The sequence below is a fragment of the Podarcis muralis genome, chromosome 14, assembly GCF_964188315.1.
Source record: "Podarcis muralis chromosome 14, rPodMur119.hap1.1, whole genome shotgun sequence".
NCBI lineage: Eukaryota > Metazoa > Chordata > Lepidosauria > Squamata > Lacertidae > Podarcis > Podarcis muralis.
The window spans coordinates 3,141,903-3,152,234 of record NC_135668.1 but is presented as its reverse complement, the minus strand read 5'-3'; positions in this window follow the sequence as shown (position 1 = coordinate 3,152,234).

The following is a 10,332-nucleotide window of genomic DNA, read 5'->3' as shown; positions in this document are numbered from 1 at the left end:
GGAAGAAAGGAAGAATTGCTCCCTTTATGTGCCTCCCCGCAAGAAACCCCTCCTCCATTGTAATTAGTCTCCAAAGAAGCTTGCTATTGTAACCAAGGAGAAGCCTTTATTGAAGCTTACATTGCAGGGGTGGGCAGCGCCCCCCCCCCCACTGGTGTCACTCTCCTGAAATCTCTCACCCCCACCCCCACCCCCACCCCCCTGCTGCAACTAGGCTTGGGAAATCCTTTCTGTTGGCTGCCATGGAAGGTGCCTTTGAAGGCAAATGGAGGAGGGGGCTTCATGGGTTCCAGGGAAGGGCAGTGTGGAGGTGCCCACAGGGGTTGTGTTGGTGAGCAGCAAAGTAGATGGTACCATTTCAGACTTCAAGCGAGGGGTTTTGAATATGCCCCTTAAAAAAACATAGCCCAGAGCCTGATGTGCTGGTTGGCTTGTGTGTGTGTCTTTTCCACCTGCTGTCTGAAGTGGTACAGTCCATGTTTGCTAAGGCACTCTGTTCCACTTGTAAGCCAGCTTTTAAACTGCAGCAAGTTCCTCTTCTGTGATGGAATTCTTCTCCCCACCTGCCTCCTGGCAGAGGAATCCTCCAGCACAATGGGATCCGAAGTGCCCCATTTCATTCCTTCCTGCCCCTTGCCTCACCCAACTCATCAGTTGCCCTCCTTGATTTCCCTTATTGCTCGTCTAATGAAATAAGAAGGTTTTCTGCCCACTCTTTTTAAATTCCATTTGCAAATCTTGTTTATGATGCAGAAAGTGGGTGTTTTCCGTTTGTCTCAAAACAGATGAGTCAGTGAAGTTTCTTAATCTTCCTGTGCAGTTGAGAAAGTTCTTCCAGACAGCCGTTTTTTGACTTGTCAACAACATATGCTAAAGTCTGGTCTTACATAAAGCTGTCTGGAAGTAGAAGGAAACTTTACAGGTTGGAAACATTAAACTTCAAACTAGCACACTAACCATTAAGCAGGCTTTTCCCAGGAGAAAGACCATAGTTGAGTGGCAGAGCACATTATTATTTATTTATTGAATTTATATATCGCCCTATACCCAGAGGTCTCAGGGCGGTTCACAGAACAAAATAAAAATATAAAACCACAAAATATATAATCAAAATAAAAACAACAACCCAATAACACCCCCCCAAACTGTATTGCATTGTAGAAAGTCCCAAGTTTGAGTGATTGTATTTCTATTCTGCTTTTCATTAAAATGAATCTCAAAGTGGCTTCCAAACAATGAATAACAATAACATAATACATAAAAAGACATCACAGATACAGCATAAATCATATAAAATAATTAACAGATAATCAATAAAACTGAGGGACCTGGGTGGCGCTGTGGGTAAAAGCCTCAGCGCCTAGGGCTTGCCGATTGAAAGGTCGGCGGTTCGAATCCTCACGGCGGGGTGCGCTCCCGTTGTTCACTCCCAGCGCCTGCCAACCTAGCAGTTCGAAAGCACCCCCGGGTGCAAGTAGATAAATAGGGACCGCTTACTAGTGGGAAGGTAAACGGCGTTTCCGTGTGCGGCTCTGGCTCGCCAGATGCAGCTTGTCACGCTGGCCACGTGACCCGGAAGTGTCTGCGGACAGCGCTGGCCCCCGGCCTCTTGAGTGAGATGGGCGCACAACCCTAGAGTCTGTCAAGACTGGCCCGTACGGGCAGGGGTACCTTTACCTTTACCTTAATCAATAAAACAATGACAATCTATAAAACACTTTTAACAAAACAGCAACTAAAAATAAGCTAAACATCACAATGACTGCAAAAGTAATATTATATGACTAAAATCAATATGGCATTTAGAATCTATAAAACATTTTATTTTTATTTTTCCATGATTCTTTATTATAAAAATGAGAAATGTCTAGTTGACTTCAGTTTAGCTAATTTTTAGTCATATGATGAATGCTAGTGTTTTTAATGACTTTTTAGATTTTAATTTTATTTTAAAGTAATAATACAGTGGTACCTCGGGTTAAGTACTTAATTCGTTCTGGAGGTCCGTTCTTAACCGGAAGCACCACTTTAGCTAATGGGGCCTCCCGCTGCTGCTGTGACGCCAGAGCATGATTTCTGTTCTCATCCTGAAGCAAAGTTCTTAACCCGAGGTACTATTTCTGGGTTAGCAGAGTCTGTAACCTGAAGCGTATGTAACCTGAAGCATCTGTAACCCGAGGTACCACTGTAATACAAGTAAAAATAAATATAAAAATGTGCACCCACCCCCATCATAATTATCCAACCTCCCAAAATTTCAGCACTTCTTGAGATGGTTTGACCCCTTTCCATTTTAACAGTACAAATTCTACAAATATATTCCATATCTCCTCAAAATCATTTCTCCTCCATATCCCCATGTTACCATTGAATCTATAAAACATTATTAACAACATTAACAAAATATCAATTTAAAAAATAAGCTAAGCACTCTTAAGTTCATACACACCTACATAACTCATAATCTTTCACTCTATTCATTTCATTGAAATAAGTCAGGTCAGGCAGATCCTTGGGCCATGGTGGAGATGGTGGGGCCAACCATCAGTGGTAAGGTGGATGTTGACTCTGGGTAGCCTGCCCCAGCACTGTTCAGGAGGAACTTGCCCACATCACTCTCAATAATGAGGAGGTCCATTCCCACTCGAGGAAGTCCGAGATGAGCCTGCCCTTCTGGAGTGGGTGAACCATGACTGCACTTGGTGTGTCAATGGTATTTCCAGTAAAAAAAACATCATGTTCCAAGTGATATGCAAGACCTGAAATCTTGGAGAGCTGCTGTCACTAGCTTAGTGCTTTTCTGTGAGTATTTTCTGCAGCATGTTACTGGTGTGCTAATAGGGCATTAGTGAAATATGCTTGGCTGTCCACATATCATTGCATTTTTATTAGTTGTTCTGTGATGCTTTCCCAAAGTTGCTGCCTTATTGCAATCCAGAGGGGTGCTTGTGTTATAGCAGAACAAAAGCAGGACAAACCAACCCTGAGATGTTTGTGGAATGAAAAGTTGCAGGATTTCTGCAGGACATTATAGGATATGCACCAATTGGAGATAAAGTAGTATGTCCACCCCAAAGTTTTTGTAGATGCAACTAGGAATTGTATATAACCACCCTGATACCACCATGAGCACAGATAATCATGAATGCACCAGGAAAGGGGCATGTAGGGGCCCTTACATAGCCAAATCCATGGCTAGGCCAGTTACTAGACATTAGCCTTGAAGGCTAAGTGGAACCCTCACCTTCAAAAGACCAAAGACCAGTTTAGGGAAGTGGAGGACGCTAATGCAAGACTCTTGCCTTCTTGCCCTCATGATTGTTGGCTGTGGAGGCAAGAGTCCAGGTAGCAGGCTGGAGAAGATGGGCCCTTTAGATTGCCTGCAGATCTGAGCACATCCTCATCCTTCTCTTGATAGCTGGCAACTGTCTGTGAGTTGGAAACTGCTTCAGCTGCCCTTCTGGCTCTTGTGTTTCCAGATGCTGAATGTCTGGTGTCAGATGAGCATGATGACATGTTCGGAAGTTTGTCTCTGGGCTTTTGCTTGGCATCCAGGGAGCTGCATTACACAAGCCAGTGTGGTGTAGTGGTTAAGAGCGGTAGCCTCGTAATCTTTTTTTTTTTTTTAAAGAATTTTTATTGGTTTTACAAAATTTTAAAAACAAACAAACACTTAAAAAAACATACCAACACGTATAATTTCATAATGTTTTTCATAAGCCTCTTTTCTGAGACTCCCCCATACCCCCTCCTTTCTGCATCCCAATGTCCATAGTTTTATAGCAACTCCCAATTGTTACTTTCCAGCCTCTGTCCTTAGTTATCTCTATAGTCTGACCTTATATCACTGTATCCCTTTGTTCTTAAAAACCATAACACTCTAACATTCATCAAGTTTATAATAGTCCTTAAGATAACTTTTAAATTTTCTCCATTCTTCTTCCACCGTCTCTTTTCCTTGGTCATGGATTCTGCCTGTCATCTCGGCCAGTGTCATATAGTCCATCACTTTCATCTGCCATTCTTCCAGAGTGGGTAGATCTTGTGTCTTCCAATACTTTGCGATAAGTATTCTTGCTGCTGTTGTAGCATACATAAAAAAAGTTCTATCTCTCTTTAACACCAATTGGCCGACAATACCCAAGAGAAAGGCCTCTGGTTTTTTAAGGAAAGTACTTTTAAGTACCTTTTTCATTTCATTGTAAATCATTTCCCAGAAAGCCTTAATCTTCGGGCATGTCCACCAAAGGTGATAAAAGGTACCTTCATTCTCTTTACATTTCCAACATTTGTTATCGGGCAAATGGTAAATTTTTGCAAGCTTGACTGGGGTCATGTACCACCAGCGGTAGCCTCGTAATCTGGGGAACCGGGTTCTCGTCTCCGCTCCTCCACATGCAGCTGCTGGGTGACCTTGGACTAGTCACACTTCTTTGAAGTATCTCAGCCCCACTCACCTCACAGAGTGTTTGTTGTAAGGGAGGAAGGGAAAGGAGATTGTTAGCCACTGTGAGAGGGGAGTGAAAAGTGGGATATCAAGTCCAAACTCCTCCTCCTCTTCTTCTTTGAAATATTTCATGATTTCCTTGTTTTCCTTGTTTTCTGTAGGCCTTTTGTGCCTAGAGGAAATGATAAGCTATCCTTACTTGAGCCACCTGAAAAGTGAAACTGCCTTTTCTATGTTTTTATTAGAATGCTTTCTTGAGTAGCATTAGTACACACAGAGTCTCTGTTTTCAAGTCATATTTAGAGTGAGACAGTACTGTTATATGCAATCTAGGGGTAGGGGGAAAGAGGGGTGAGAAGAAAGAGGGGAGGAAATGGAGAAGCTAAAATTTTATTCCTTAATATAGTATATGAGCAAAGCTTTTTGTGTCAGCATCACGTAGAAAGGTATTTTATTTATGTAGGTGGTGTGAGAGACCATAGGGCCTAGGGTGTGGTTGGTTGCAGTGTGTCTGTGTGTGAAAGGGGGTGGGTGTTGTTGGGTCAGGTTAACCATACAGATTTGTATGTTTTCAGGGGAGATAGGTGTTTATTGTCTTGCTGGTTTGCATATGTAATAAAGGGGAGCCACATCAGGGTGAAGGCATCCTCTTGTGTTTTTCCTCATGTTAACTTCAATTTGTTAGTTAGCTTTTCTAGCAGGGCAGTTTCCTATATAGCTTGGTACCCATGGTCCATGTTCACTCCAAACAGATCCTTCCAGTGCCTAGTTATGAGTTCTTTGTGTTGTGTGTGTGCATTATTGTCTTGGAAGATATTTAGTAGGATAGATAGTCACTGGAGTTGCAGATTTCTTGTAAGACTAATATTCAAAAGGATTGGATTTGGGAGCATTCCCACCACATGTGGAGGTATGTGCCCTCTCCAGTACCTTGATGAAGTTAATGTAAGTATCATCACCATCTTCCATGGTGTTAGGTATCATCTAATTTTCAAAGTGAGTTCCTTTCTTTTAGTTGAGAGAGATTTAAAGGATAGCTTAGATAGGTTAGGATGTCACCCGGATGACATCTTTAACCATGGGTAGGCAAACAAAGGCCCGGGAGCCGGATCTGGCCCAATCGCCTTCTGAATCTGGCCCGCGGACAATCCGGGAATCAGCGTGTTTTTACATGAGTAGAATGTGCCCTTTATTTAAAATGCATCTCTGGGTTATTTGTGGGGCATAGGAATTTGTTCATTGTTTTTTTTCCAAAATATAGCCCGGCCCCCCACAAGGTCTGAGGTACGGTGGACCGGCCCCCTGCTGAAAAAGTTTGCTGACCCCTATCTTTAACCATCAAAGTAGAGCAAATAGACTTCTTGTTCAGACCCAGCAGGTGGCGCTGCTGCCTCTATACATAAACTTCTTCTATATTTTGACTAGAAGTAATCTTGTGTGACTTCTCAGACTAATTGTGGATCCAGGCAGATTCCATATAGCACTACATGCACTCTCTTCTTTGATAGGACTTGTTGCCTTGTCCTTTTTATTGGTCAATCTTTGCCATTTTTTCAAGAACATCTTCAGCTTATATTGCAGTTTCTATCTCCATTATTATTTATTTGTCCCAAGTATAACCCCAGCAAATATACCTTTGCTAAACGGTACAGATCTTTGCTGATGGTGATTATACATTTGTTTTTAAACTTCACATTTTTATTTAATGATATTTATGTCCTGCATTTTGGCCCAAGGAGGAAGGTGGTCTGACCTCAAATGGAAGGGAATTTTAGACCTACAATGCACAGCTTCCTCCCTTTTATAATACTTCATTCATGTAATTTGAATGGGGGATGTTCTGTCCTCAAGAAGAAATATATTCCATCCTCTTTGAAATCACTATGATTGCTGGGCCAAAAAGGGAAAGTTGTGTTTGAGAAGCACATAAATCACTTGGGGGGGGAGAGATATGTAATTATGTGTTTTCTTCAGGAAGGAAAGAAAATTCTATAGTTTACCAACTTCGCTGTGATTGAACTCAAAGTGTTTCATTTAAAACAAACACAAATCTAGTTTTTCCTCTAGCAGGAGGTTGGCTAAATGCAGAGGCTCAAACAGGCATGTCAAGCAGAGGATTTCCCCTCCTGTCCTGCTAGCTTCCCTTTTGTGTTTTCTGTGTTATGCAAGGAGAGAGAAAACCGAGGCAGCACTCCACCTCTCCAAAGAGCAAACTTGGCTTTCTCTTGGGGCTATGTTAGGTCAGACTCCAGAGAGCAGGAATCTTTAACCTTTAGCCCAACCTGAAACACAGGATCCACATTTAATGTTCTGCTGTGTCAGTCTCTCTGCTTTCTCTCTCTCTCTGCCATCTTTCTTTATTTCTTCTTTTTCTTGCTATTTTAAAAAATAACCCTAAACAAAGAAAAATAAGTGGTGGCTGTGTATTTTTGTGATACACAAGAGTTTTGTGTGGATGCTGGTGACCGATCCCTAGCAGGACTCTTAGCACAGCCGCAGCCTGGTTTGTTAATTCACTTGCCTCTACAGTGAAGTCGGGCCACTTATGGGACTCAGCTTAGGCTGGTGCTTTTGGTACCCTGATTCCATGCAGGCAAGAGGTTCCCAAGAATAACACCTTCCATGCAGAAAGAATGGATGGTGCATGCAGGGAAAGCCAACCATGTCCCATTCCCATGCTCACACACAAACTCAAGATCTCTAAGCTGTTTGATCTGGGGTGGCTACAGAGGAATTATATCCTGTCTCAAAGGATGAGCAAAAACCAGTGGCCTAGTCTTCCAAAAAATAATTTGGTGCATGTGTGCATGAGCAGCAATTTCTTCTGGAAAAAGGTGCCGGAACTGCCCCTTCAGCTTCTCCACCGTGCCTCCTGCCCGCCTTGAGCCCTGCGAGCCCTTCCATGGCAGGCTGTGGCTTGCGCTCACAGTTTTTCTTTTCTCCAAGCAGGTGACAATGATGATAAAATAATTATTTTCAGAGCAGCTGCAACAGAAGCAAAAAAAAAAAAAAAAAAAAAGCATTCCGAAACCAAACTTAGTCACACGTTTGGTGACAGGCTGTGAACCATAAGAGAGATGGCCACCACAAAAAGGCTTCTGCCTGAAAAGAGGTTCCAATTGAAGGCAGAGTGAGGAAATTAGTGTAGTTTAGATGGAAGAGGGACGCGGGTGGCGCTGTGGGTAAAACCTCAGCGCCTAGGGCTTGCCGATCGCATGGTCGGCGGTTCGAATCCCCGCGGCAGGGTGAGCTCCCGTCTTTCGGTCCCAGCTCCTGCCCAACTAGCAGTTCGAAAGCACCCTTAAGTGCAAGTAGATAAATAGGTACCGCTTAATAGCGGGAAGGTAAACGGCGTTTCCGTGTGCTGCGCTGGTGCAGGCTCGCCAGAGCAGCTTCGTCTCGCTGGACACATGACCCGGCAGTGTCTCCGGACAGCGCTGGCCCCCGGCTTCTAGAGTGAGATGGGCGCACAACCCTAGAGTTGGACACGACTGGCCCGTACGGGCAGGGGTACCTTTACCTTTAGAGGGAAGAGAGGGCAATGTACCCTGCTGCAACGATCCTTCCCTCCCTCCCTCCCCCTGCCACTGCCCACCAAACTTCCAACCCAGCCATGGAGTCACTGTGCCCCAGCCTGCTCCTTCCACACTCATGCATCCCCCCCCTACTCTGCTTCCAACATCTGATGTTATAGAAAGATGAGCAAGCTCCAGCTTTGATTCCCGTTGCCTATGAAAATGAGTAACTACAAATCTAGTTTTTTAAAAAGGTGTGTGGAATCATGTTGGAGAATAATGGACAGATAGTGAAAATTGAATCTCTTTTGCCTTGCTTGGTTACTCATTCACGGGGGAAACCAAATAAGCCGAATGAGAAAAGTGCTAGTTGAGTAGTTCTCTTGACAGATTTCTTTTTTCTGTTCCACTTGGACTCTTTTGGTAGGTAAACAGCGTTTGTGTAAAATGTGCACGTAGCAAAGTGTGGGAGTTGTATAAGGAAATGAATAAGGGGAGGAGTTTATCGGTTCTGGTTGCTATTGTTCTGTTCTGTTTGGTGTCCCTGTAATTTTGTCTCCAGGATCTTGCAAGAATGACTCATTTGGTGAGTTCCCCACAACACCAAAGCCTGGGAAAATGCAAACATTCATCTCTTAAAGTCACAAACACCCATTTAACAAGCAGCAACGAAAGAGGATTTTTGAACATCCAATTTCTAAAAAGTGTGTGTGTGTGTGTGTGTGTGTGTGTGTGTGTGTGTGTGTAGCTGGAATAAAACTGCACACAGCTGCTGCTAGGTTCTCCCTCTACCACTAAGTGAGCATTACAGACAATCCAGACCCATCTGCCTTTTGCACACCAACAGCAGTTGCAAGGTGGGTGTTGGGGTAACAATCTACTTAAGGAAAAAATGCAGATAATTTTTCTCAGTTCAAACATCATCATAGTGAAATGAAATATGGGGTGACATTAGAGAGAGCATTCTTGGATCAGGCACTCCAACATCTTCCCCTCATATTTGTTTGGTAAAATCTGTTGTTGTTGTTGTTGTTGTTGTTGTTGTTGTTGTTGTTGTTGTTGTTTAACTGGTTAAACTTTACCCAGCCTTTGGGGGCGTTTTTTGGTCTCTATGTGTGCTATATAGTTTATTTGTCTTGCTTCTATTTTATTGCTGCTTATGCATTTCACTGCAATCAACAGCAGTCTTTATATCACCACCCTGTTCATTGTTTTATATGTATTTCACTGGCAGTTGTGGTCCTGCTCTGGAATCATCTTGTAGGTTGAGAAGCATAACAAAGGAAAGCCAAAGGAATTTCAGCTCAGCAAAACGACTTTTAAGAGAGTATTGTTTGTTAGTTAGTTTGCTAAATTCATTTATATGATGCTCTTAATTTTTTAAAAAACTCGCAAAGCAGTTCACAAATAATGAATCCTGTAAATAACACAAATCACAATGATTAAATACATAAAAGAGCAAAATAAAACCATAAAACAGCAGCAAGTAGACAATCTCATAGACTGTTCTACAAACCTATTTTTTCTGCGTCTAACTGACCAGAACCTCAAGAAGTCCGGAATGTCTGTGAGAAGAGGCCTGTCTTTGGCACCCACAAAACTGGAGTAAGACTGCAACCAATAGTGCTCTAGAGGCAGCAAGTTCCTCATCCACGAAGGACCTCAATTCAGTCAATGCCCCTTGAGCATCATCTGGCAGCAGTACCCCAAGAAGGTCCCACTCCAATGGCCAGGTTGGCACATACTGGGAGAGATGCTTTGGGCCCTTCCAAAGTCCATGGCAACACCTTAAATTGGTCTTGGCAATCAATAGGCAGCAAGTGCAGCTCAGGGAGAGGAGGGTATAATGTGCCTTAGAAATGATGTGTGGCTCAAAACCCAAACATTCTTCACTCGCTGCAGCTTCCAAAGCATCTTCAAGCGCAGCCCTGCATACAGTGCACTGCAGTCATCCAGGTGTGACGTTACCAGGGTAGGGATCACTGGGACAAGGATATTCTGGTCCAGGAACAGCCATAGCTGGCAAAGGATGAGAGTTGTTCCAACCCCTTGTTTTGGTTGCCCTTTAAAACCTTTTCCAACTCTTTTTTTGGAGGTGAGGCAATCAGAACTGTACACAGTATTTCAAATGCAGTCACACCATAGATTTGCACAAGAGCTTTATGGGGGCAGCTTTATTTTCCTTTCCTAATGATCCCTAGCATGAAATTTGCCTTTTTCAGAGCTGCCACACACTGGGTCCGTGGCTCAGGCAAAGCACCTGAGAAATATCAGGAAAAGACATCAGGAAACATTTTGATCAATTGAGCAAAATTTCAGGGGAGGGACTTGCACTTTCTCCAGGTGTGCTCCAAGTGATAGTAATCCACA